The sequence below is a fragment of the Mixophyes fleayi genome, chromosome 5, assembly GCF_038048845.1.
Source record: "Mixophyes fleayi isolate aMixFle1 chromosome 5, aMixFle1.hap1, whole genome shotgun sequence".
In the NCBI taxonomy this organism is placed as follows: domain Eukaryota; kingdom Metazoa; phylum Chordata; class Amphibia; order Anura; family Limnodynastidae; genus Mixophyes; species Mixophyes fleayi.
The window spans coordinates 33,605,742-33,631,041 of NC_134406.1; the positions used below are offsets into that span (position 1 = coordinate 33,605,742).

The 25,300-nt window shown below is 36.9% G+C and overlaps 1 pseudogene; it reads left to right on the forward strand.

Annotated features, from left to right (window-relative positions):
• Positions 1-14,630: 14,630 nt before the first annotated feature.
• LOC142157979 (mycocerosic acid synthase-like polyketide synthase) overlaps positions 14,631-25,300 on the forward strand; it is a 28,085-nt pseudogene continuing 17,415 nt past the window's right edge.

Here is a 25,300-nt window from a genome sequence, read left to right on the forward strand (position 1 = left end):
TTGCATTTCGTGTATAGAGGGTCTTATGTTACAGGATGTTCCAATTGATGCCAGATATTTTAAGTGTACATAAGACTTAGGAATGTAAAGGTCACACATGCTCTTTGAACTGGTCATATAGGATATCTTTTTGTTGAAATGTCTGTCAAAAATATTTGTTTGATTTCTTGTCATCTGTTTTATATTATTTTAAAGGATGTAATATGGATAGTGATGTATGTTAGAGGGGTGGGTTAGTCTTGTTCTATACAGAACCAAAGCTCTATGCAATGCATATTTCGGAAATAAAAGAAACTTTTGCTTTTCACACTGCTTCAAGAGTGCTCCAACAATTTTAGAAGTCAGCACCGACATAATCTATAAATAGCGATCAGCCAACACATCCAGAGACCGGAGACTTGAAATATATATTCAACTGTGACCACAAAGGTAATATTTTATCATTTTTGATTATATACTTCTGTCTCCTAATCTAGCTTTATATAGCTGTATATTTTCAAAGAATTGGTACCAGTTAGAATTTCCATTTGCTGTTTATTTATCAAAGAGACTGATTAATCTTATTAACCATAGAATGAAAGTTTGCATGTATATGTGTGTGATTGGGCTTCCTTCACGGATTCAGCGTCTGGTTAAGATTCTGAATTCAAGTACTACTTATGATTAACGCTTGAAGGAGGAATAGATAGTCCCAAGTCACATGAAAGTACTGTAAAAACATATAGCAAAAAGTATACTATAAGGCCTTAAATAGCAGTGTGTGTAACGTGTGTTTGAAACACCAGGAATATCTTATGAGATAGCGTTGTTCTCTATTGAAACCCGGGAGTTGCTGCCAATAAATGGGTAATACATTCTAATAGTGATTGTAGCCCTATTACCATCGTGGTGATACTGAATAAGTCGGACTATAAAAGAAAAGATTAAGCTGCACCATGGTACAGAATGTAGCCACGCAGGAGAAGCCTAAATGGTTGGACATCTCCCCTGTGAGTCTGGCAGCAGTATTGTTCCATAAATATGGAAAGAAATTTGTTTAGTACATGCATAAATGGTTAACCAGGTGTCCTGAATTTACTCTTAATGTTTTAGGGGAAATAGGAAAAGGTGTTTCTAAAAGCAAAGAAATACAAATTTTACAATATGGTTAAATGAGGTTACGGTCCCACCTTCTTATATTGATCAGTATATGGCAATTAAAATTCCTAGTGCACCAGGAGAGCAAGAAGTCCCAATATCTAATTTATTACTGATTGTAATAGATGCACAGAGAAGGTTATATCCGCAGTTGCCTCTCCAAATGGATCATCAGATAGATATGCAACTGGGAGACAGAATTGTGGAAGAAACAAAAAGGATGAGAAAACTCCTGTAACTTCTGATGAATCACACATTTCTCATGAGGACAGTAAGAATGTGTTAAAAGGAGCAGTGGGGGTAAAGATTATGCAAATATATCTGCAAGTAATATTACAAGTGCTCCAAAACTACATGAAAAATCCCCTGATGTTTCCCTGAATTCTTTAAGAACTATTACTACAGAACAAGGTGCACAGTGGATAGCACGTGTACCATGGACAAGAACTGAATTCAATTTAATTGTTGCTGAATGTAAAAATTATAGAACTATACATGCAGAGGTAATGATTAAATTGCAAAGATTGTACAAAACACATAGTCCCAGATTTTCAGATATCCTTCAATTGTTTCATGCTATATTAACTTCAGATGAACTTACTGCCTTAAATATTCAGTGTAAGTGGAATGAGGCTACTTTTCATGCCCCTAAAAATTATACGAGGGCTAAAGTTGATACACAATGGGAACTTGCAATGTCAAAGTTTAAAGAAATATTTCCACTTAAAGTCGATTGGTCCAAAGAATTTCAGATTAAACAGAGTGCGACTGAAGGAGTCAGAGAATACAATGCTAGATTCAGAAGAGAAGTTGTAAATTATTCAGGCATTTCTGATGTGTTTGCTAAGGATGATTTTAAAAGTATTCTAACTAACTTTTGTTGAGGTATTAAAACAAAGTTTAGAAACAAGAATTCAGATTCACAACCCGTTTATGGGCTTCAAAGGACATACAGTAGCTGCACATCATGAAGATAATATGGTAATTAAAAAAGCTCATGCACAAACAAAATTAATGTGCTTGCAAATGGAAGCTGTAAAAGCAACCATACAGGGTGTTAGACCCAAGACGAGGGGATATGTAAATCCTGACAGAAGTAACAGATTACATGTGATTTGTTATAACTGCCAGGAAAGGGGGCATTTTGCAAAATATTGCAGGAAACCTAGGAGACGGAGGGATAGAGTGAGGCCAGATCAAATAAGAACTTACCCAGATAATATTGATTGAGGGTCTCCAGCAGCTCCTGTACCCATATGTCCAATATTGAGAGCAGATGTAAAAGACCCCAAATGTAATAAATGACAATTGATAATTTTTAATAAGCACACATTTTTGATTGATACAGCAACTACAAGATCAGTATTAAAAAATGAAGTTGTATTACCAACTACTAACAAAATTGTTAATGTAGTAGGAGTAGCTTGACAAATTATTTCCTTAAAAGAAACAGAACCAGTTACAGTCACTTTAGGTCCTATTACTGATAAGAATTATTTTTTATTGGGTAGAGATTTGTTGTGTAAATTAGGATGCTCAATATTTTGTACTCCTGATGGAGAATTTCTAGATATTCCTGAGAAAAATAGTCATGAAGTGCAGCTAGCTTTTGTCATGAATGATAATACACCTTATCATGAGACAAATTAAATTCAGCCCCTATGGTGCTACCAACCAGTGCTAGACAAAATGGTAGATTACATGTTCGGACGTATACCTAGTAAATTGTGGACTACTGAAGCAAACAAAACTGGAAAAATGACGGTTAGACCAATATTAGTTAAATTAAAACCAAATGTAAGACTTCATTCACTACCTCAGTATCCTTTGAGACCAAAAGCAGAGCAAGGGATTTTCCCTGCAATAAAATCATTATTACAGCAAGAAGTTTTGCTTAAAACCCAAGTTCATGTAATTCGCCCATATATCCTATTAAAAAAAGTGGTGAGCATGGATTTAGGCTAATTAAAGATCTAAGGTCTATTAATGCAGTAGTTGAAGTCTTACATTCAGTTGTTCCCAATCCTGTAACGATTCTTATGCAAATACCACCAGAAGCCCAGATTTTCTTAGTCTTTGATTTATGTTCTGCTTATTTTTCTCTTCCTATACAGGAGGATAGTCAATATTTGTTTGATTTTACCTATCAGGGTGAGCAGTACACCTGGAATAGGGCTCCCCAGGGCTTTGTAAACAGCGGTACACTATTTAGCCAAGCCCTAGCAGCTGAACTAAAAAAATATAGTTTTTCACAGGGAAGCACACTCATCCTATACGTGGATGTTTTGTTGTTATGCTCTAATTCTTTTGAGCACCACTTTTAGATACTGGCAAGTTATTAACTCATTTGGCATATTCAGGACAGAAAGTGTCAAAGGATAAAACTCAGTTATGCAGTCCACAGGTCCTATATATAGGACACTAACTAAAGGAAAAAGACAATTATCCCCAGATCGAATACAAGCCATACATTATTTAACTTTGCCAATGAATAAAAGAAAACGTAGAGGTTTCTTTGGTATTATAGGATTCTGTTGAAATTTTATACCAAACTTTTCAAGTTTAACTGCCCCTTTGTATGGACTTACAGCTGATGCTGTTAAAGTACCTTTCATTCATTCTGATATTACCAAAAGTTGTTTTGAACGGCTTAAACATGAACTCTTGATGGCACCTGCATAAGGTATACCAAATTATGAGTTATCATTTACTTTGGTATACCATGAACATTCAGGTCATGCTGCTGATGATTTAATACAACTTCATGGGAACACCCCCCAGGCCCGTTGCATATTACAGTAAACAACTTGATCCAGTGGCTAGAGGGCTTCCTGGTTGCTTAAAAGCTGTGGCAGCCACTGCTTTGTTGGCAAATAAATGTACTGATATAGTTTTGGGGAACCCACTTATAGTACAGGTCCCACATACAGTACCTGCACTTTTAAATTGCCAGATGACTAGACATGTTACAAATGCCAGACTAACAAAATGGGAATTAACTCTTCCTATGGCCCCAAATATTACATTTGTCAGATGTTTTAAACCCTGCAACCTTGTTACCCATTGCTTCTGATATTGAACCTTGTAAAAGCATTAAATAAAGCTTGTCAATTGGCAGAGGACAAAACAGTAAATATTTACACAGATAGTAAATACGGATTTGGGGTCATCCATGATTATACCGAAATATGGCAACAGAGAAATTTTGTCACAGCTAATGGTATATCTGTTGCCCATCGTAAAATTGTACATGAATTACTACATGCTATTCAGTTACTAATACAGGTAGAGGTTATTAAATGCCAAGCCCATATGACAGTACATGATAATGTAACAAAAGGATATCATAGAGCTGACTTAGCTGCTAAGAGAACAGCACACACAGACACTGCACAGATTTTTGAAAGTGCTGAAATACTAAATGTTATAATTCCTGATCAAACTGAACTAATTAAGATGCAAAAAGGTTGTTCTTCGGAGGAAAAGGCTAGATGGGAAGTGGCAGGATGCCAAATTGATAAAGATGGACTTTGGCGTGGGAAGGGAGGTAAGCCTGGAGCTCCAAAAGCACTCTTGCCAGCATTGGCACAAATGAGTCATGGATTGACCCATGCATGTAAGACTGGAATGCAGAATATAGTTCAAATGTATTGGTATGCACCTAGATTTTCAGCCATAGCTGCCAGATGCTGTGCTTCATGTATTATCTGTCTACAGAGCAATGCAAGGAAGGCAGTAAAGACAGTACCTAATCACCTGCCACCCACTGACATCCTGTTTCAAATAATTCAAATTGATTTCATTCAACTTCCTAAGTGTAAGATGTTAAAATATGTATTGGTGTGTATTGATCAATTTTCTGGTTGGGTTAAAGGTTATGCAGTTACGAGAGCCACTGCTAATGTTACAGCTAAAAAGATTGCACAAGAATTATATGTAGTTATAACATACCACAGGCACTTTACTCTGATTGATGTACTCATTTTACTGGACTTGTTTTTAAGCAAATGTGTGAATTGTTGGGTATAAAGCAACAGTTACATATGCCGTACAGTCCACAATCTAGTGAAAAAGTTGAACGATACAATGGAATTATTAAGAATAAACTGTCTAAATTAAACTAAAGAAACAGGAATGCAATAGCCTGAGGCATTACCATTAGTTTTACATGCTATCAGATTAACCCCTTGAGGGCCTCTCAAATAATCACCATATGAAATTCTGTATGGATAAATTCCTAATTTGACTCTGAATTGCAATAGCAGCCAAAGCCAAGTTAATGATGTGACTGTTAACTGTTTAGTAAATGATAGAATGTAGTTAAGACAGATAGGCACACAATCAATTCCAATTGATGAAGCCTGTCATATCCTTCATCCTGGAGATTGGGTGATGATAAGAAATTTGTTGAGATCTAGCTCGCTGACTGATCGGTAGGAAGGTCCATATCTCAAGTTATTGACAACGCCAACTGCGATAAAAGTCAGGGAGAAAAGCACTAAAAGGAAACAGATCCTGATCAAGTAAGAAGATAATTATCACCTGTGTTACTCTACAAGTAAGGAATATTTCTGAGACCATAATAATATCTTCTGCATAAAACAATTAAATAAATATAAATTAGAATCAACAGGTGCAAGAAAAGAGATGCAGCCCTTCCTTTTCAATGTGTTACCTCCTAAACACAAACCTACAAATCACGAACTAAAAAGAGAAAAGGAAACTCATTAAATAAACATTAAAGCACATAGGGCATATTTGAAGAGAAAATACTGTTTTCAGTCTCAATTTCAGTAAAGAAAATAATGTTTTCAATTTCAATAAAGAAAAGACTAAAATGTTGATGGATCTTGGGAGTAGTTTTATCGTCTATACATTTCCGATGTTACTCACAGTACCGTGGGTATACTCTTCTTAATCCAAATCGATAAAGAGGTTCTTCCAAGAATTTAAGAATCCGTCTGAAAATAGAAAAAAATCCGCTATCTAGGTGTATATGTATACTCCTGGTGAAGCTTGTGTCCAAATGGCCCTTAGCTGCAGGTGTATAATTAGATATACTCCACCCAATATATAGGGAAAGAGAAAGAAGAAAAAACACACATAGTGTAATGCTGTAGATAAAAGTTAAAACAATGTGCATTTATTACACTCATGTTAAAAAACATATTAAAATGTACAGATAATGACTACTCCAAGCACAGGTTTACAGAGATCCTTACCAGATGTAAAAAGGTGTAAGGCATCCACAATATAAACAGCTCTCGTCCAGAAAATCGCTAAACCTGGAGCACATAAGATTCTCTGTAACTCTGATAAAGAACATATATCTACCCCATCCACGCACCAATGCATTACAACAAGTATTTTTCAAGATAGTGGGGGAAGGGGAAAGTGAAGATATTTAAAGGTATTCTCAGCCAGTCATATTGGGAATGCGAAATATCCAATATAAATATGTAAAAAATCTTCCAATGTACAGTAAAATACAAATGGGGTATAGTATAGCAAATATAAATGACATTCATGCTTTTTGCCTTAATAACAGTTATAAAACACAAGAAACATACTGCCGATATATATATATATATATATATATATATATATATATATATATATATATATATATATATATAGATGTTCTCAACCATCACTGTCAGATGATGGGGCATAAACAATACAAATGTACAGAAATCAAAAATACAAATATACAAAACACATATGCAGAATATATTTCCAGTGTAAAAATATGTATATAGTCAAAGTGAATTAAATAACCATATCGTTCATAGGTCTTGCCAATGATTAACCTATTTGATCAACTACCTCCCCGATCACATGACTGGGACTAACCGATCGTAGGGCATACTAAATAAACTGATATAATAACCCAGAGACTGGCTAAATGTAAATAATATGCCCAAACCCATTCATCATATGAATATAGAGACAAACTAAAATTTATATCATAAACAAAGAGCAAAAGAAAGGCATAAACATGATATCCTGGGCATAAACAAAGTTTACTGCCGATATTTCACCTGTTTAATAAACTGTCTTCCCGAGAGCAGCCAGTAGTGTGACCTATTAGTCAAGCTTGTAGAATAATCATTTCTTATTTGAGGTTGTGAAAATGTTCTCAGCTCATCACGTGGAAGATGCAAATATAGGAAAACATATTTCTAATATAAATGTAATTCAAACAAATGCAATTTCCTTTTCATTTATACATCTTGCCTTAATGAACACAATAATGAAGCACCTAAAACATATACTGCCAATATTTAACCTGTTCAATGGGCTGCCTTCCCGATATCATGGCATAGGCTGCTAATCACAGGGCGTACTAATCCAATTCACATAATAAACAAGTGATATACTAAATATGAATGGAATGCCTCAATCCATTCATCTAAAGTACAAAGACAGGGTTTCTCTTAGACAGAAGTTCTTAAATCCAAAGATCAAAAAGTGACCTGATGGTGTGGATCACATAAAAAACTAAAAAATATATGAAAAAATTATTATTATTATTATAAAATAATAAATAATAAATGATAAGAAAAGTAAAAAAAAGGAGAAAAACGAGGAACATGATAGTTTAGTCATCTTCCAATAACCACTTCAATTCAAAGTCAGAATTAAGGCCAGAAGGTGATAAAGTATTCAACTGGTAGATCCATTTCATTCTCTTTTTTGCCAAACATAGCAGTGTCTCAACTTTATCTGGCCCAAAATTTAATAAGTTCAGAGATGGAACTTTCATGACACAATTTGAAATGCGAGGAGACAAAATTCTTCTCAAAGCCATTCTTAATGTTGCAGATATTTTCTGCCAATCTCACTTTTAAGGGCGGCCGTGATGAATGACCCACATAGAGCATCCCGCACTTACACTCTGTAAAAGGACCTGTATTTACACCTTCGTTGCACACGCTATCCTCTTATTGTGTTCTCTGATACACTTGTTATAAAACTTGCACTTTTATGCACTTTTCCATAAACAATGTTGCCTTACTCAGTATGTTAATCACACTAAATAACACTGAAGCGTTACAGAATTATTTATCCAATAACCACTGTATCTCAACAGTACTTCACAATATATATTCAATATAAATAATCAATACTCACAACATATGTATGTATTTAAGCCAAAGTATTTTACTCTTAACACAGAAAACCCTGCATTCACAGTTCACACATATTTCACAACATTGTTCAACATAGCATAATATATCAATATAAAACTAACCCTAGGTCCACACCTTTATTCCTGACACTATCCTTGCACTATTTTCTTTACATATGTATCTTTAATAACAATTAGTATTTATAATATTGATTTAACTATCACAGATATCAAACAATAGCTACGCAGTTATAGGTATATAAATAGTTAAATCAACATGACAAACACATATAGCTTAATAGATATACATTATTATCAATGATACTTATCAAATCCTTGTATTCTGAATCCAATTCTTTGTCTGCAATGTAGTATGGAATCCTTTTCTGTAGCGTAGTGTATATGTTCTGTAGTGTAGGGTATTCCTATAGTATAGTATATTCCTACCCTTTCCTGTAGTGTAGTGTATATTTTCTGTAGTGTAGTGTATCCCTATAGTATATCCTATCATTTCTGTAGTGTGAAGGTTACCCCCTTCACAGCACCGATGACTGCGCCGCGGTTATCGGTGACGTCATCAGCTGTCGCCGGCTTCTTCAGGGATCGCCATGACTTCCAGTCGGTTTACTCAGAAGTTGCCCTGCACGCTAGTCGGGGAAGGAGCCCCTCAGTCTCTCCACAGTGGGGTAAGTAGTGTCGGGGTAGTCAGCATCAATATGCTGACTACCACCGCCTTGCAAAGTATGTGTCTAGTTTGTGGAGCAGTGCAGCAAAGTGATTTCTTTTTGTGGAGTGAGATTAATGAAATGAGATAAAGTATTGGAGAGGAAAACGACTTCTTCCTATACTTTTAATGGGATCTGTTTCAAACCTTCATTTTACACTTTGAATGCACAAAAAGACAGCTGTCACATCCTGTACACATGATTAATTTAAGCCATAGATAATGCTAAACTTAGCACTATTATAGAACAATTTATTGAAAGTGGTTGCACTAAAGGGATCATTTTATTTTAAAACTCATTATTTTATTTAGGAAGCTAGAGTAATAGAGTAATTATTTTAAATTATTAAGAATATTAATAAATATTGAAGACAGAGCATTAATAAATATTAATGAACAAAAGTCTCAAGCACTGACAGATGATTATAGAAAAAATTAGATGTATACAAAAAAGATGGAACCTGCTGCTGTAAAAAAGAGCTCTTGAAGAAAAACAGATGCAAAGAAAACAGCGCTGAAACCGATAGCCAATAACCATAGAGGAGCTCGTGAAATGGTAAAAAACAAGCAATTTATTAAAAAGCAAAACATATAGCAAATAAATACAAATATAAAATCTTTAAAACAGTAATACAGTGTCTAATACATATAAATGCTGTAGATAACTCTATAATAACCCCTAATAGAGGACATATTGAAGCAAACCACAGTAAGGCAGATCATAAATAAATCAATATTCCATATATATATATATATATATATATATATAAAAGTCAAATAAAATTCCTAGGATCATATTGATCATATTGATTGATGAATATTATTGCATGAAACAATGCCATCCACATGAAATGTTCATAGATTAATAGATCCTTCTATATTCTGTTATCACCTTTCACCTAGGTGTTGATGAATAATGAAAGATTCCACATGATCTTATTTAAATATCTCCTTTTAAACGTAATATGAATGAAGTTCCAGTGTATCTATCAATAGACCTGCTTTACTGTAAACACAGATCTCCGTAAAAGGTATACGTACATGAGTCCAATTGCTGCAGGTTATCTAGGGTTGACAAACAAACCCACTTTCTCCACTCCCACTGATCTCAAAATGGCACTGCAAACAACTAGAGTCCGGCACATAGAAATGAAACCATCTTTCTATATCGTATAAGCATCCTTCACAAAAGTGCCGATAATGGTGAATATTCCACACATTCTCATTTAAATATCTCTTGTTAAGCAAAACACAGGTGAAGGTCCCATATATCTATAAACCAATTTGGATAGGTACACAGATCTCCATAAAGGAAAAGCGTACTCCAGTAGAGCGGGGAGAGTGGGTTCGTTCATCAGCCTAAAGGTAACCCACAATACTTGGACTCTAATTGTTGAAAATATTGAATGTAAACATTTTGATTTGATGTTTGGGCTCTTATATCAGTATGGTTGAACACATAACACAATACCATGGTATTGGCATTATGATGTACTAGTAAATGCTTCCTAACTGATTTCTTATAGAGACAATGTGAAAAAATCAACTAATAGGTCACGTGTAGGTGAAGGCGAGGCGCTATGATGATCGTAGTAGCAATTAAGTGGATATGAAAGCAGGTTGTTTCATAGGGTAAGGAAATATGAGTGGAATGCTTCAGGTGTGGAAGGGAATGCTTCCACACCTGAAGATTTCCACTCATAGGTCACCAATTCACATGGTGGACAGTATGATTAGGTAGACTATTTAAATGTGGACAGTATTATTATAGGGCTATGAATATGGTTAAGGGCAGGGATAGGGACAGGTGTAGGGATAGGGACAAGTCTAGGGATAGGGACAGGTCTAGGGGTATGGACAGGGACAGGGTTAGAGTTAAGGATAATACTGTCTACATTTAAATTGTCAACCTAATAAATACTGTCTACATTGTAATTGATGTCCTAATAATAATGTAGATGTCATTATATTGTCAACTTTGTAACCTTGTCTACTCTGCTGCCCATCAATGATGTTATGTCAATCCAACATAAGGTGGGTGGGAGATCCAAAGGACAATTCCATCTTGCAACACTTTTCATTTATGCGCTGCTGTGTGGCAATGTTTCCTAAATGTGTTATGAACTGCCGTGTGTTTGTGCCATTACTAATTGACAGAGCAACCAGGCAGCTCGCTGCATTCTTAGATTTGATTGACAGCACTGTTAGCTTAGCTGCCTTAAGCCCATTGTTAACTTGTTTTGTGGGGCCCCAAACACACCAAACACTTCAACCACATCTGGCACTCCTGAAGTGCTTGGCTTGTTAAACTGTACCTGATACCCCTCCTGTGTGAGTTTGTTAAACCTTTTTAGCATAAAAATTTCCAAGGACAATTCCATCTTGCACCACTTTTCTTTTCTGAGACTGTTGTGCGGCAATGTTTCCTAGATGTGATATAAACTGCCGTCTCTTTGTGTCGTTGCCCTGTCACTTAGCATCCAGCCAACTCGCTGCAGTCTTTGGCCGAAACTGTATGAAAATAATATTGTGGCCTATGAGGTGGTCAAAATTGACTGGAAATGAATGGAAATTAGTGTTATAAAGGTTAATAGTAATGTAGGAACATAAAAATTAAGTGATTTTAGCATATTTTAACAATTTTTCAAAAAATTCAAAACCAAATCCAAATCCAAAACCAAAATAAAAACACGTGAGGGCGGTTTTGCCAACACCAAAACACGAAGTTAATACAGATCCAAAACCAAAACATGGGGGTCAGTAAACTTCTCTAGCAAAAATGGGTTTTGTGGAGGAAAGAAATATTTGGGACAGGGGAACAGGAGGAGAGAGTAGGAAGGATGATCTCCTGAGGGAACTCCGAAACCAATTCTTCTTTAACTTATGCCAAACAGGCAAATTTTAGTCCAAATTTTATATACTAACCTGCGGGATTGAAAAAGGGGAGATGTTGACTATAGCAACCAATCAGATTCTAGTTATCATTTATTTAGTACATTTTATAGAATGGCAGCTAGAATTTGATTGGTTGCTATAGGCAATATCTCTACTTTTTCAAACCCGCAGTTTAGTAAATATATCTCCTAGTAGGAGTCAGGATCAAACAGTCATAGAGAGAAAGGTGGATACAATAGTTTTTTTTATTGCAAAAGATGAACACAAAAAACTATATATACTTTAAAACAAATCCCAAGTGCTCGCCGCACACCAAATAACACCCCAAAAATATCTCATACAGTTCTAAAATTGCAAACAAGCGGTAAGTGGAATATTTCCATGTAAAGTATCACACTTCAGCTAGGCGGTAACCGAATGGAGTGGTCCTGAGGCAGTTACTTGAGTAACAGATCCTTCAGATCTCTCCAAACAATAAACTTCTGACCAAGTTTTTTTTTACGATACTGTGGCTGTAAAGGCAAAACTCCCATCCAAACAATCCTTGCAATCTCGTGGCGGTAAACACAAAACTTTTGTCAAAGCTGTAGTAAATATCCCCGCGGTTCTCCTTGAAACCTGAACGTTCCTGGTCGCTCGGTCAATGCTCCCTAATAGCGTGATAGGGATCTGAGCCCCAGTCAGCCTGCTCCAGCAGGCTCACCAGGTAAATACATCCAGATAACTCCAGATAGAGCAGAATTCCTTGGCGGCAAGATAGATGAAATAGTTGCAGAATGAGACACAGGAATCATGATGGAGCTGGTGAGAGATGACACATTCTACACCAAGCTCTGGAAATCCCTGAACAACCTCTATTTCCCCATATTTTAAAGTGTTCATAGTTCTCACAGTGGGAATCCCACCCTGCAGGGGCAGTTTCAGGTTAGCTTGGTTCAGGATTGGCCCAGGAGGGACAAATGGGTTGGTGGTGGGCAGGGATTAGAATCCTCCCCATGTGTGGCTGTTTCCTGCTGTGCTGGTGCCTTCAGGTCTACTAGAGTCCAGCGGAGAACAATATTGGTTAACACTGGATAATGAGATTCCTAATCTCTGTTGATAAGGAGCAACTCTTCATTTTAAACCCTCGCAAGCATTTGTGACATTGCAGGGACTTCAGGAGTTGCTGACTTCCTGTGGATGTGATGAGAGTGGTATGGAGACTATGAAATAGGGTATCCACCATTTTGTAATTACACTGCACTACAATAAAATCCACCTTGCCCCATTTAAGAACAGATGCGGTACCAATCTTTTTAAAATTCATTTGGATAAAATGCTCAAACACCCACAACCCCAAACAGTAATAAACATTTTTAATCCTCCATGAAACATAAGTATATCCACCTGATCCGAATAAATTGACGGAAAACAGCAGAATGGGATGTTCATTTTCGTCCGTGCTTTCACAGTGCCTATGAACCATAATATATTCATTAGTTATATTCTAGTCATCTGGATTTGCTTTTTCCAATTTTTTGCCATTTGAAATCTCGCAGCATTACAAACATGCATAATTAGTTTGTCTTGTTGGTGACTAATAGAGTTAGGTTTGTTTGCAGTTTAGGGCAGAGTTGGGTGATTTGTTTAGACTTTGATGTGAGATTTACACTATATCATAGTGCACATTTAGAGATTTTTATGCACCTAGGCACACTTCGAAAGTGGAGAACAGGCATAAACCTAGATGGGTGCTGGGTAGACCTTCTTGGTGCAGCAATGGAAAACCAACATGTTTTGCGGTACACATCAAGTTGTTACAACTCTTCCTGTGTTTTGTATCTAGCAGCAGTACCTTATACCACCAGAGGTGCTGTTCTGTTCTTAAATTCTTCAGCATAACTGAAGGAGTTAATCTTCTTGCCTGAGGCCTAATTAGAACTGCACCTGTCACACTGCTTTAAATACCTGCCTCAAGCTGTGCTCTGTGCAGTTCATCCTGTTTGTTCCTGGCTGCTGCTAACATGCTCCTGTGTTATTTGATATATACCTGCTGGACTGAACTTCTGTGTATGACCCCTGCCTGAACCTTGGACCTTGCCTGCTTGCCTGAGACCCCGAATCATTTGCCTGTACCTTGGTCCTTGCCTGCTTGCCTGAGACCCCGAATCATTTGCCTGGACCTTGGTCCTTGCCTGCTTGCCTGAGACCCCGAATCATTTGCCTGGACCTTGCCTGCTTGCTTGAGACCCCGAATCATTTGCCTGTACCTTGGACCACGCTGTTTTGCCTGTTGCCCTGACCTTCTGGCCTGACCTCTGGACCTTGATTATTTGTTTGTGTCAGTTACTTTGCCTGGACTCTTTGCTTCCTGGACAGACTTATGCATCCTGGAATTGGGTAACTCACCATTCTTATCCCTACATTCAAACTACATTAGCATTCTGTGGAACCTGTTATTTCTGTGTACCTTCCTGCCACACCTGTTCATGTTTATGTTGGGAGTTATACCTGTTTATGAAAACCTGCATGTTCATTGAACTGAACCCTTGCTTATATATTTTGCTGGAATAAAGACATTTGTAGTATTTTTCCGTGGCCGCTTCCTGAATTTACTAGGAATCGTAACACAAGTTCGCTTCATAAATCAGTTTAATTTTCCTCCAAGAATCTGAAAAGCGTATTGAAAATAGTATTTGCACAATATGGTTCTACATTACGTAAGTTACATATTTTTTCTTACAGAACTACAGTATCTGTATAATGGAAGAGCCAGATGATCACATAGCAATAGTTGGAATAGGATGCAATTTTCCTGGAGGTAAGTGGTCATATGGTGCGCAGCGTAATAAATAATACCAGCATTTTTGGCCTGGTTTTATAAAAAGCTTAGTGAAAAGACCACATGGCATAAGAGAGATTAATGGAAATGAAAGATTTCCCTTAGTTGAGGAAAGGTGCTGCTTCCATGTGTTATACAGTTGTGGCCAAAACTATTGCCACCCTTGCAGAAAAATGTTGAAATGAAAAACTATTTTGGTATCCACATATGTATTCCTTTGGTTGGCATTGGAATAAGACACAAAAGCAGAAAAATGTACTAATTTGTAGTTTATTCCACACAGAAATCCTTAAATGGGTCAGACAAAACCATTGCCACCTTTTAGAAGTAGTTTGAAATAATAAAATTTAAGCAGGTGGTTCTCCTACACTTTGGAACTGAACTTTTTGTGGACCACTAGGTTGGTCCATAAATCCAACAGCTTACTTGTAAAACCCGTTAATGTGTCACATGATATCACAAAAGAGAATTTATACTTTTGCACACTTGTAAATTAACTTTTCTTTCACTACGTGGTGTGCAAAATGCGTTCTGTGTAAAGAAAAATATGAGGGTTTCTGAATCATGTTGATTACAAAATTTCACAATCTGAATACTATGAAAGATGTGTACCAAATATTGTGTGAATTCCAAAATTGCTGATTATAGGACAAATGATCTAATTAACCAAATCTTAACATATTCACTCAGTTTTAATCATGACCATGTGGTCAGTTTTTCAAATGCTTGTTTTGTGCTCAGATTTTGCTTCCGGTAACAAGTTGTTTCTGAATATGGCCGTAATATACACTTCACTTCACAAAATACAGTTTTTGTTGACAATGGGGCTAAATTGTGTATATATATATATATATATACACAAGTTAACCCGTGCATGATACTCATGCATTCTAGTCAAATCAAGCTACTTAATTGTTAAAAAGGTTCTTGTCATGCATTTGGGCCATAGCCTAGGCCTCCTCAGGGGAAGAGCGTTACTTCCCGACGCAAGCGCCCTTTTTTAACGTGGTTTTGTCCACATGTCACCACCTCATCATTCTTCTCCATCACCTCATTCTTCATTTTCATCGCCACATCTATCCAGATGTCTATCCAGACACAGGGATCTCTCTCAGCGGTCCTGAGTATCACACTTCTCTCACTCTGTCACCCCCGGCAACCACCAACCACTCCCCACTGTCACCCCCGGCAACCACCAACCACTCCCAACTGTCACTTCTCCTTCAAGAAATATATATATATATATATTTTAAATCTTTATAAACACTTTTAACAAATTAAATTAACAAATTAAAAACATCTTAGTATACCAAATTTCAGCCCTTTCTGAATTTTTTCCCCCACTATATATATATATATATATATATATATATATATTCTACAGCTACTATAAAGCTGCTTTGCTCACATATAAGAACTCTATGATGCATCTGTCAAGCTGGTTCTGATTGTCACTTTGTGTGACCCTTTGGTTCAATACAAATGTCACAATTGTGCAATCTTTTATTCAATAAACAAACCTAAACCATGAAGAAAATAGGTTACTTTTTCAACAATACATGTATTGTACCTATCATTTACTGCTCTCATTTTCTGGTTCATTCTCGCCAGTTATTATAAATATCTCGGCCACAAAAGGTGTAAATTTAGTTCTCAGGTCATTTTAATCTGCTATTCCGCAGTTTAAGCAAATGCCATTTTTATTATCCATCTATTTAAATCTTTAAAATTTAGTTTGTAACTGCTTCCTCTTTCCAGATGTATTTTCCCCTCAGTTTTTCAGATGTATATTTTAACCTCTCATGTTGCTTCAGAAACTCACATATAATTGTTTGCTTTACAACATAGTCATATAGAATGACTGGTATTTAATATGTAACTATAAATATGAAACATTTAGGAACTCTGAAATGCAGGTCTATTTAAGAGTTTATATTGTATAGTTCTTGTATATATCACCATACATTAGAGATGTCACTCTAAACAGTGTAAAGCCTAATACCCACTAATGTTAATTTCATCTGTTTTACTAGCGGTTTTAATGCTAGTACAACAAATGTAAATGGGTGTGAAAATAGAACCCAATGTTTCTAATGTCACCATAGCTACATCATCCATCATCATCATCATTTATTTATATAGCGCCACTGATTCCGCAGCGCTGTACAGAGAACTCATTCACATCTGTCCCTGCCCCATTGGAGCTTACAGTCTAAATTCCCTAATATAGACACACACACACACACATAGAGAGGGAGGCAGACAGACAGGTAGAGCAACCAATTAACCTACTAGTATGTTTTTGGAGTGTGGGAGGAAACCGGAGCACCCGGAGGAAACCCACGCAATCACAGGGAGAACCATACAAACTCCACACAGATAAGGCCATGGTCGGGAATTGAACTCATGACCCCAGCGCTGTGAGGCAGAAGTGCTACCACTTCGCCAATGTGCTGCCCTAATGTCACCATAGCCACATACATTTTTACAAGCATTCTGGTGCATTGGTGTTGCATTTTACCCCCATGTCTAGGTGCAGTCTCTTTCCAGGTGCTACTAGGTTTCTGGGAGATTTTTACTTTCAATCTCACAAGCAAACTAAGACTTGGGGTCTGATGCTACCTCCAAGCCAAATGCGGCTTCAAAAGTCTGGACATCAGATCTTGGGGTGGCAGTCATCTTACCACTAATGCCAGAGCTCTCCCAGGAGGCAGTGCATCCTCTTGATACATTAAAATCTCTCCGATGCCACTGCTCTGCAGTCATCCAACTTGGGGCTTCATCAGGGCAGCCAATAACTGCTGGACTTTCTTGGTGCTGCTACAGCCCCATACTAAACCACCAGCCTCCATGTTATTTTATTTTATTTTTTTAAATGCAAGTTTCACATTTATTGTATATGTTATATCATATATACAATACTTTTATTCGACATGTGAAGGAATCAATAATTTCTGGAACGTTATTGTTGAGGGAAGAAACTGTACCATAGAGATACCAAAGGAAAGATTTGACACTAAACGTTGGTATGATTCAAATGACAACAATCCAGGAAAAATATGCACCAGTCGGGCAGCCCTTGTAGAGGGGTAAGTATGTTATTTTTATATTCTAGTATTGTTATTTCACTTGTCACAGACTTTAATATCATTCAATTGATCAAAACATAATTTTTTATTAAAGTAGGATACCAAGAACTAAGTGAAAATATACACATTATGAGACTTTATATATTTAAACATATATATTAATAAATGTAAGCGCATTAGTTTCACATTTACATAAACTTAGACCTGTGAAACCATCTGTTCATTATAAAGGATGTCAATCTAAATTTAAAGTATTAGATTTGGGTGGCGTTAGGAGAGACAATAAAATCTTGCTAACCTGCTCATCTGGGTTTGATATCTATAATGCACTGAGCAGGAGATCCTACATTCTGCTTGGGGAATTCTTTTTCGAAACTGCTGCGGCATTGTCAAAGCCTTTGAAAGCAGTATTTTGAGAAAACTCTGCCTCAAACAGCAGAAAGAATCTCCTGCTTAGAACATTCAAGACACTATAAGACCTGCCAGATGGAATAATTGGGCAGAGCACTTAAGTCATTTTTGAGTTTTATTGATATCACCTAACATACCTGTGAGTATATGGCAGGCGCACCCAAGGGAAGTTTACGAGTGCCTGGAAACCCCTCTCCTGCTTGAGGTATGGTATGCTTGCAGTGGCTGGCTCCTCCCCTGGGACCTGCCACTTTACAGCTTGTGGCTGTGGATTGTCTCCCCTGCTGTGTGTTCACAGCTCTTTCTACCCCTGCAGTGTGTTCACAGCTCTCTCCCCCCTACAGTGTGTCCCTGCCCCTTCTCCCACACTGCCAGCATGTGTGTGTCTCATGTGTGCTGCAGGCAGCATGAGACATGAAACAGCACCAGACGAAGAAGGTAAGTGTTGGGGAATGTGTGTGGAGGGGAACGACTTTTTCATGTAAGTGTGTCACATTGAAGGGAAGGAGCTATTAATGTAAGGTGGGGGGGGGCTTTAATATAGGAGTTAAAATAGTTTGAGTTTAAATATAGCTTGCAGCATTTGGCTCCTGTATTAACAATGGAGCCAGGCTTTGAGGGGCTTTTAGTGTAAGTGTAGGTGGAAAATGGATTTTTGTGTAAGTGCAGGGGGTGTCTCTTAATGTAATGTGTTTGTGGTGTGAAAATTTAATTTTATAGTAGGGTGAGAGTGGGGGCTAATCATTTAATGGTGGGTGGGAGCGTTTAATTTATTGGTGAGCGGATATTTATTTAATGGTGGGGACTAATTAATTTCATAGTGGGGTTGGTGTGGACTTATTAATTTAGGGTGAGATGATGGGCCAATTAATTTAATGCTGGGATGGTTTGAATGCTATTAATTGAATATGTGGCTAACATATTGGGGAGTAGGATTGCTATCTCTTAAAAGTAAATGCTAATTATTTAATGTTTGGGAGGAAATAGGTTTATTTTTTAAATGTGAATACTATTTGCCACGAACGTCCAGCCTGTCCCAGATACAGCAATCTGAACAGCTGGCCGTGACTGGCATCACCTTAGTCACTTAGCAATGAATACACCTTTTCTGCCACCACAAAGGATTTATTATGGTGTCCTTATGTTCACCAAAACCACTTATTAATGTTTCACAATTAAATCACATACACATGGAGGTTGAGCTTCCCTGGGCTTCGAAAGTTCACAAAGAATCATGGAGAATGTGCTAGGTTTAATTTATTTTAATCCGAAAAATGTTTCCAAGTCTTAATTACAAAAAGTTGATAACAAGACATACAATAAGTTGCACAAATATGTTTCAGAAAATAAAATAGGAAGTTTCTGCTTACTAGTTAAGATTTGGTGTTTGTGAGGGAACACAATTGAGAAATACGGACATATCAGTCTTAATAGACCCCCCATGAAAATGCACAATGTAATGTCTAAAGTAGATTTTAAACCCTTCTTACAGGCTCTCCACCCCACACCTTAGGAACTACATTTTCAATTAAATGAGATTAATTCCCAAAATGACACAGAGCTTTCCGAAGTAAATTATCTATCACTAAGATATATGTTTGGACACCTCAGAGAATCTCTCACCTCTGCTCTGCTTGAGTGGCTAGATGGTTCTTTGGGGCTTCAAACTCCTCTGAGATCCATTTCTATCCCGGACCTGGCTAGTTTCAAAAGATTATTGACACTTGCAGACTCATTTCAACTAGCAAAGCACACATTCAGATTACATTACAAGGTTACATACAATATACATTGTCATACCTGAATATTATTGGAAAATAACAATAATACATAATCGTCACACTATTAATTTAATGTTGGGGTTGTTTGAGGGAAATAGGTCTTTTTATTAAAGGTGAATGAAATTAATTTACAGTCAGGCTGGTTGCAAGGAGGAAGGACTAATAATGAAATGTGGGTGCTTTTGACTTAATGTCAGACTGCATATAGGGAGGGAACCCTACAGTGTTCATTCATTGCTAGGTTTTTTATATCTCATATACCTTTTTCCAAACAGGGACCAAACATTCCAAGATCCAGACAAGCACAACTGAGCTTAGGACACGAGCAGAAACAACAAGTAGTGAGATGCAAGAACAGGTAGAAGAGAGCAGGACAGTCTGCCAACTGTGCTGAATGTGGTGGGTCAGTCCTGAGTTTGAGGACTGACCCACTCAGTCAGAACTTTGCCCCGACTACAGGGAAAGTTGGGAGGTATGTCCTGCTTCATTCTGCTCTGCTCGTGAATGGGGAGCTGTAGTGCATTTGGCTGTGTATTTGAAGGGGATTGGGACAGTTGGAGAGCAGTTTAGCACTATCTAAAATGATAGTCACATCTCCTTGCATACAGATCACGCTAACTGGCAGCGTGACATGGAAGCCCCACTCCTCAAATCTTGCATTTGCCCCTGTATGGGTACTTTGATATCTTGACTGACACCAGGATTATGGTACTACAGGATTTTATTTGAGGTCAGCAGATCAGAACTATACAGCATGAGAGCCCAGATCTTAACTGACTAAAATAACTGAAAAACATAACTTATCTATAACTCCCCAACAGTTTTAAACACTGGTCTTGAAGAACATTAACCATTTTATTGCCAGTCTAGCTTGTGTCCCTAACCCTTATATTAACTATACTTTAAACTTTAAACTTTATACTAATTAAACACTAATATCCTATGCTAACTACTAACTTATCAATCAATATTATACATGCTTAAATACAGCAATCTATCTACACAGTTGTCTCAAGGTATTCCTTCACAGTAAACTACATTTTTGGCTTTGGGTGATGTTAGACTTTAATGCTTTTCTGAGATGACAGCAATTTTGATACTATTATAGACTCAGTAGACTAAGTATCTCTTGAATACACATGCATAACATTTACAAATGTGTTTCCTAGCACTCTTAATGTGAACTCTTTTTTTCTAATCTAGAATTAATGAATTTGACAACAAACTCTTCAGTATCCATAATTCAGAAACTGAGAATATGGACCCACAGCACAAACTACTACTTGAATGTACATATAGGGCTCTAGAAAATGCAGGCTATCCAACAGAGAGAATCAGTGGAAGCAAAACTGGAGTGTTTATAGGTAAGACATTTAATATACCAAACTATTTTCAATATTAGATATATACTAGATGCAACCCAAGTCTGGATACCTACAATGCATCTATGGTATGGCATTAAAGGAAAAACTAACTATAAAAATAATTGTTTTTGTCCTATTTCTTATGCCAAATTACCCCTGCAATTCCTCTCCTATTTTTCTAGACTTCAGCAATAGACCTTTGTAGGATACAACAGTATCTGTGCTGTAGTTGCAACCATCTTTAGCAGCATAGCTATGTGAGGAAGTGGACTCTACAACAATGCTGTAGGACAGGGGTGTCCAACCTTTTAGCTTCCCTGGGCCACATTGGAAGACGACGAGTTGGTTTGGGCCGCACATAAGATACACTAACAATAACGATAGCTGATCATCCAAAAAACCATAGAAAACATAGTTAATATATATATATATATATATATATATATATATATATATATATATATATATATACATATATATATATATATATATATATATATATATATATATATATATATATGAGAAAAAAAGTGATTATATATATATATATATATATCACTTTTTTTTCCAATCCCCCAATACTTGCCTTTCAATCGCCCTGTTCAAAAAATCCTCTCTAGTTATTATACTATAATCACTTTTTGTATTGTTTCTATGCAATATCAATAAAGTGCATTTATGCCAGGCATTGTATATCAGGGTGCCCTGACCAGGCCTGCGGTACCTGACATATACATCACTGTGACCCCAAATTGTGACCTGTTTTGCTAATTACACCACTATATTAGTTAAGGGATAACAACTTATAATGGGCCAAAGAGAATAATATATAATGCCCCATTAGTATTACAAGTAGAAGTATGTAGCAGGGAGATAAGGTCCATGATGCTCCAGGACCAGGTGACTTTTATTCACTGGTCAGCGTCCCTTGAAATAATAAAAAAAAAATCCCCCTTAACTTACCTTTTAATCGGCTTGTTCTCATGTCCTCTTCTCTTCTTTTCTCCAATTCTGTGCTGCTGATTGTTCTTCTCGCGCGGGTAACTCCTCTGTGCTGCGCTCCGCAATGGATGTTGGGCGTGATGACATCACGCCCGACATTCACTGTGAGCACCGCACGGAGGAGGAGACAAGGGAGGGAGCCAGAGTACCAGCTGATGTGACCGCAAGGTAAGTATTTTATTTTCTTTTTTTTTGCAGGATTTTTGTTTTCCATTAATAGTGCTGCCCCCTTGCCACAACCAAAACTCCTTGTGGGCCACATTTACAGGCATGTTGGACAACCCTGCTGTAGGACCTTTCTGACATGATATTGCATACTTTTATGTGCCAAACTGTTATCAAGACTAGATTCACAAAAGTTCTAACAACTCCTCTCTAATTCAGAAGACATAAGCGGATGTGCATTTTTACACTATCAACCTTGCAAGCACTAGACTCAAGTAGAGATAAGAAAAAGTTTTAAAAGTTACTAAACTGCAAAATATTTGCCTCATTCCACATTTGGGTGAGGAATTTTGCATGTTTGCAGAATGTGACCTTAAGTGTTCCATTTGGAATTTCCCAACCAGTTTTGTTCGGCCCAGAATTCCCAGTTTTATCCAGTGATGCAACGGGGCTGAATGAATTGAACATTGTCATCTCCGCTTTATTGGTAGACTATAATTTCAAATATATGCAATCCAAAATGTCACTGCAGCTTTGCTAGTTGCAATGCTATATAATTGATTTTGAGTATAACTGAATGATACTCAATATCATTTTTTTGGAATGAAAATATAGTAAGAAAGTAATTAAGTAAATAGTTTTTATATTTTAATTGTATTTTTATTGTAATCGGTCCCATGCATATTGACCAATGAGATATGCATTATTTGGGTATATACAATATGAATAATGTGTATCCAAGTAATGACAGGGAAAAAGCACTTGGAGCGCAGGTGAACTGTACAGAATACTTCCAGCTTCTGATTTCCAGGTTAAAATTCAACGCAAACTTCAAGCTCTGTAAAGCTTTCCTAATTGTGTACTGGCTATTGCTAATTGCTATAATAAATATTAGTTGATTCCCAGTTTCCTCATTCTCTTGTCTGTTATTCTTGGATTATATACATTACTGATGGTGGAGGTCCAATATATTAAAGAAGACAAAACAGACATTTGAGCTCACTTGGTCAGCCCAGTAGTGTGCTGCATTTCCACCATTTACTTCTTCTAACTAAAGACCCTCACAGTGGTGAGAAAAGGGGATTTTTTAAATAAAAATCTGTTAGTATGATTGCAATAAGTTGAATGAGTTACATATTATAATATTGCTATTATTATTATTATTATTATTATTTTTTACTTAAAATGTGTGAAAAGGTCCGCAGCTCTGTAAATTAAATTTACAGTAGTATACAACATGCATACAGCAACGATCCATACTACATTACATAATACATTATTAAACTAAACATAATTATGCAAATACAAGGCATCCACTAATTAAGATATTTCACACCTATAACTTGGTAATGGAGATGACGTTATTTATGGCGTCTTATATATCTTGTAATCTAGCCTGTATATAGGTAAGTAGAGGCACACGTGTTGAGTCTTTGAATAATGTAATACCTGTGTGTCCTTTGTTGGAGAGGCTTCAGAATCTTCTAATTCTGTAAAGCGGTGAAATATATGTGTTTTTTCTACCTTCAGGGTTTCTACAGCCTGTTAGATTTGGATGGGTAAAACTGTAAAATGTGCCTTTAATGGCAATTATTTCTGGGCGGTAAATGTATCAACTGCCGATTTATTCCAACTAGCTGCTATTTGACGAGTTTGCAGTGAAAATTTAAAGCGACAATGGCTTTAAAGGCATTGTTTTGCCTTTAAAGCCATTGCCGCTTTAAATTTTCACTGCAAACTCGCCGAATAGCGGCGAGTTAAAAAAATCGGCAGTTGTTACATTTACCCCCTGGTATTGCATTATATCAGTCCATGTAGTCAGTCCATCAGGGGACAGGCTGCCTTCTCTATCTAAATCCTCCATATTTGACCGAGTTTCTCCAGAAACATCAAATCAACTGTTTGTTTCCGCCATCTGTAGCTTTCCTGCCATAGGCACTCCTTTGTCTTTCTTCGTGGGATAAGTTTTAATGTGCTGTGCTGAAGGTTTATGGCACCAATCAACTCTGGGTCCAAACCATGCAACCCACATTTTTTATTATAATAATTATTCTAATGGTACAAGTGGTTGAAGTTTTATTTGTTTACAGTATTCTCTCCATCATTAGTACTCCTCTTCAGAAGAATTTACTCTGCCTCCTTCTGTGTACTCAACATGCCATGGGTTGCTATGCAGGAGTTTGTTCTGCAACCCAATAGAGGTTTTAGACTGCTACAGTGCACATTGAACAGTAGCAGTATGAAATAAATTAAGTCAGAATGCAGGAATGGCCTCATGCATAGAGCATCCAGGAGTTCCTCTTCCAATTTGTGATGGCTGCTACTCATGCTCCTATATGGCAACCTCCAGGTTGTAGGCACCATGACAGAGTGAGACACAAAACAGACAACTGAGAAACTTTTGAAGAGATCCACTAAGGGTGCTCAGAATAACTTTTTTTAAAAAATCCTTTACCTACATATGCAAAATAAAACTGTTTGGATGTGCATTAGTGAACATGTGTAGACCCCCAGAATGCTCTAATTTAGAAAATACACCTTCTTTTTGCAGGTCTCATGAACAGAGATGCAGACAGTATTTATAAAAATTCCGCTAACAACATCAATCATTTTAATGGAACCGGGACTTCAGCCTGCATAGCAGCCAACAGGATATCATATTGCTTCAACTTGACTGGACCTTCCCTTTCAATTGACACTGCCTGCTCCTCTTCCCTTGTTGCTTTACACTATGCCTGCCAAGCCATCAGACAAGGTATATAATACAAGGTTTACAAGA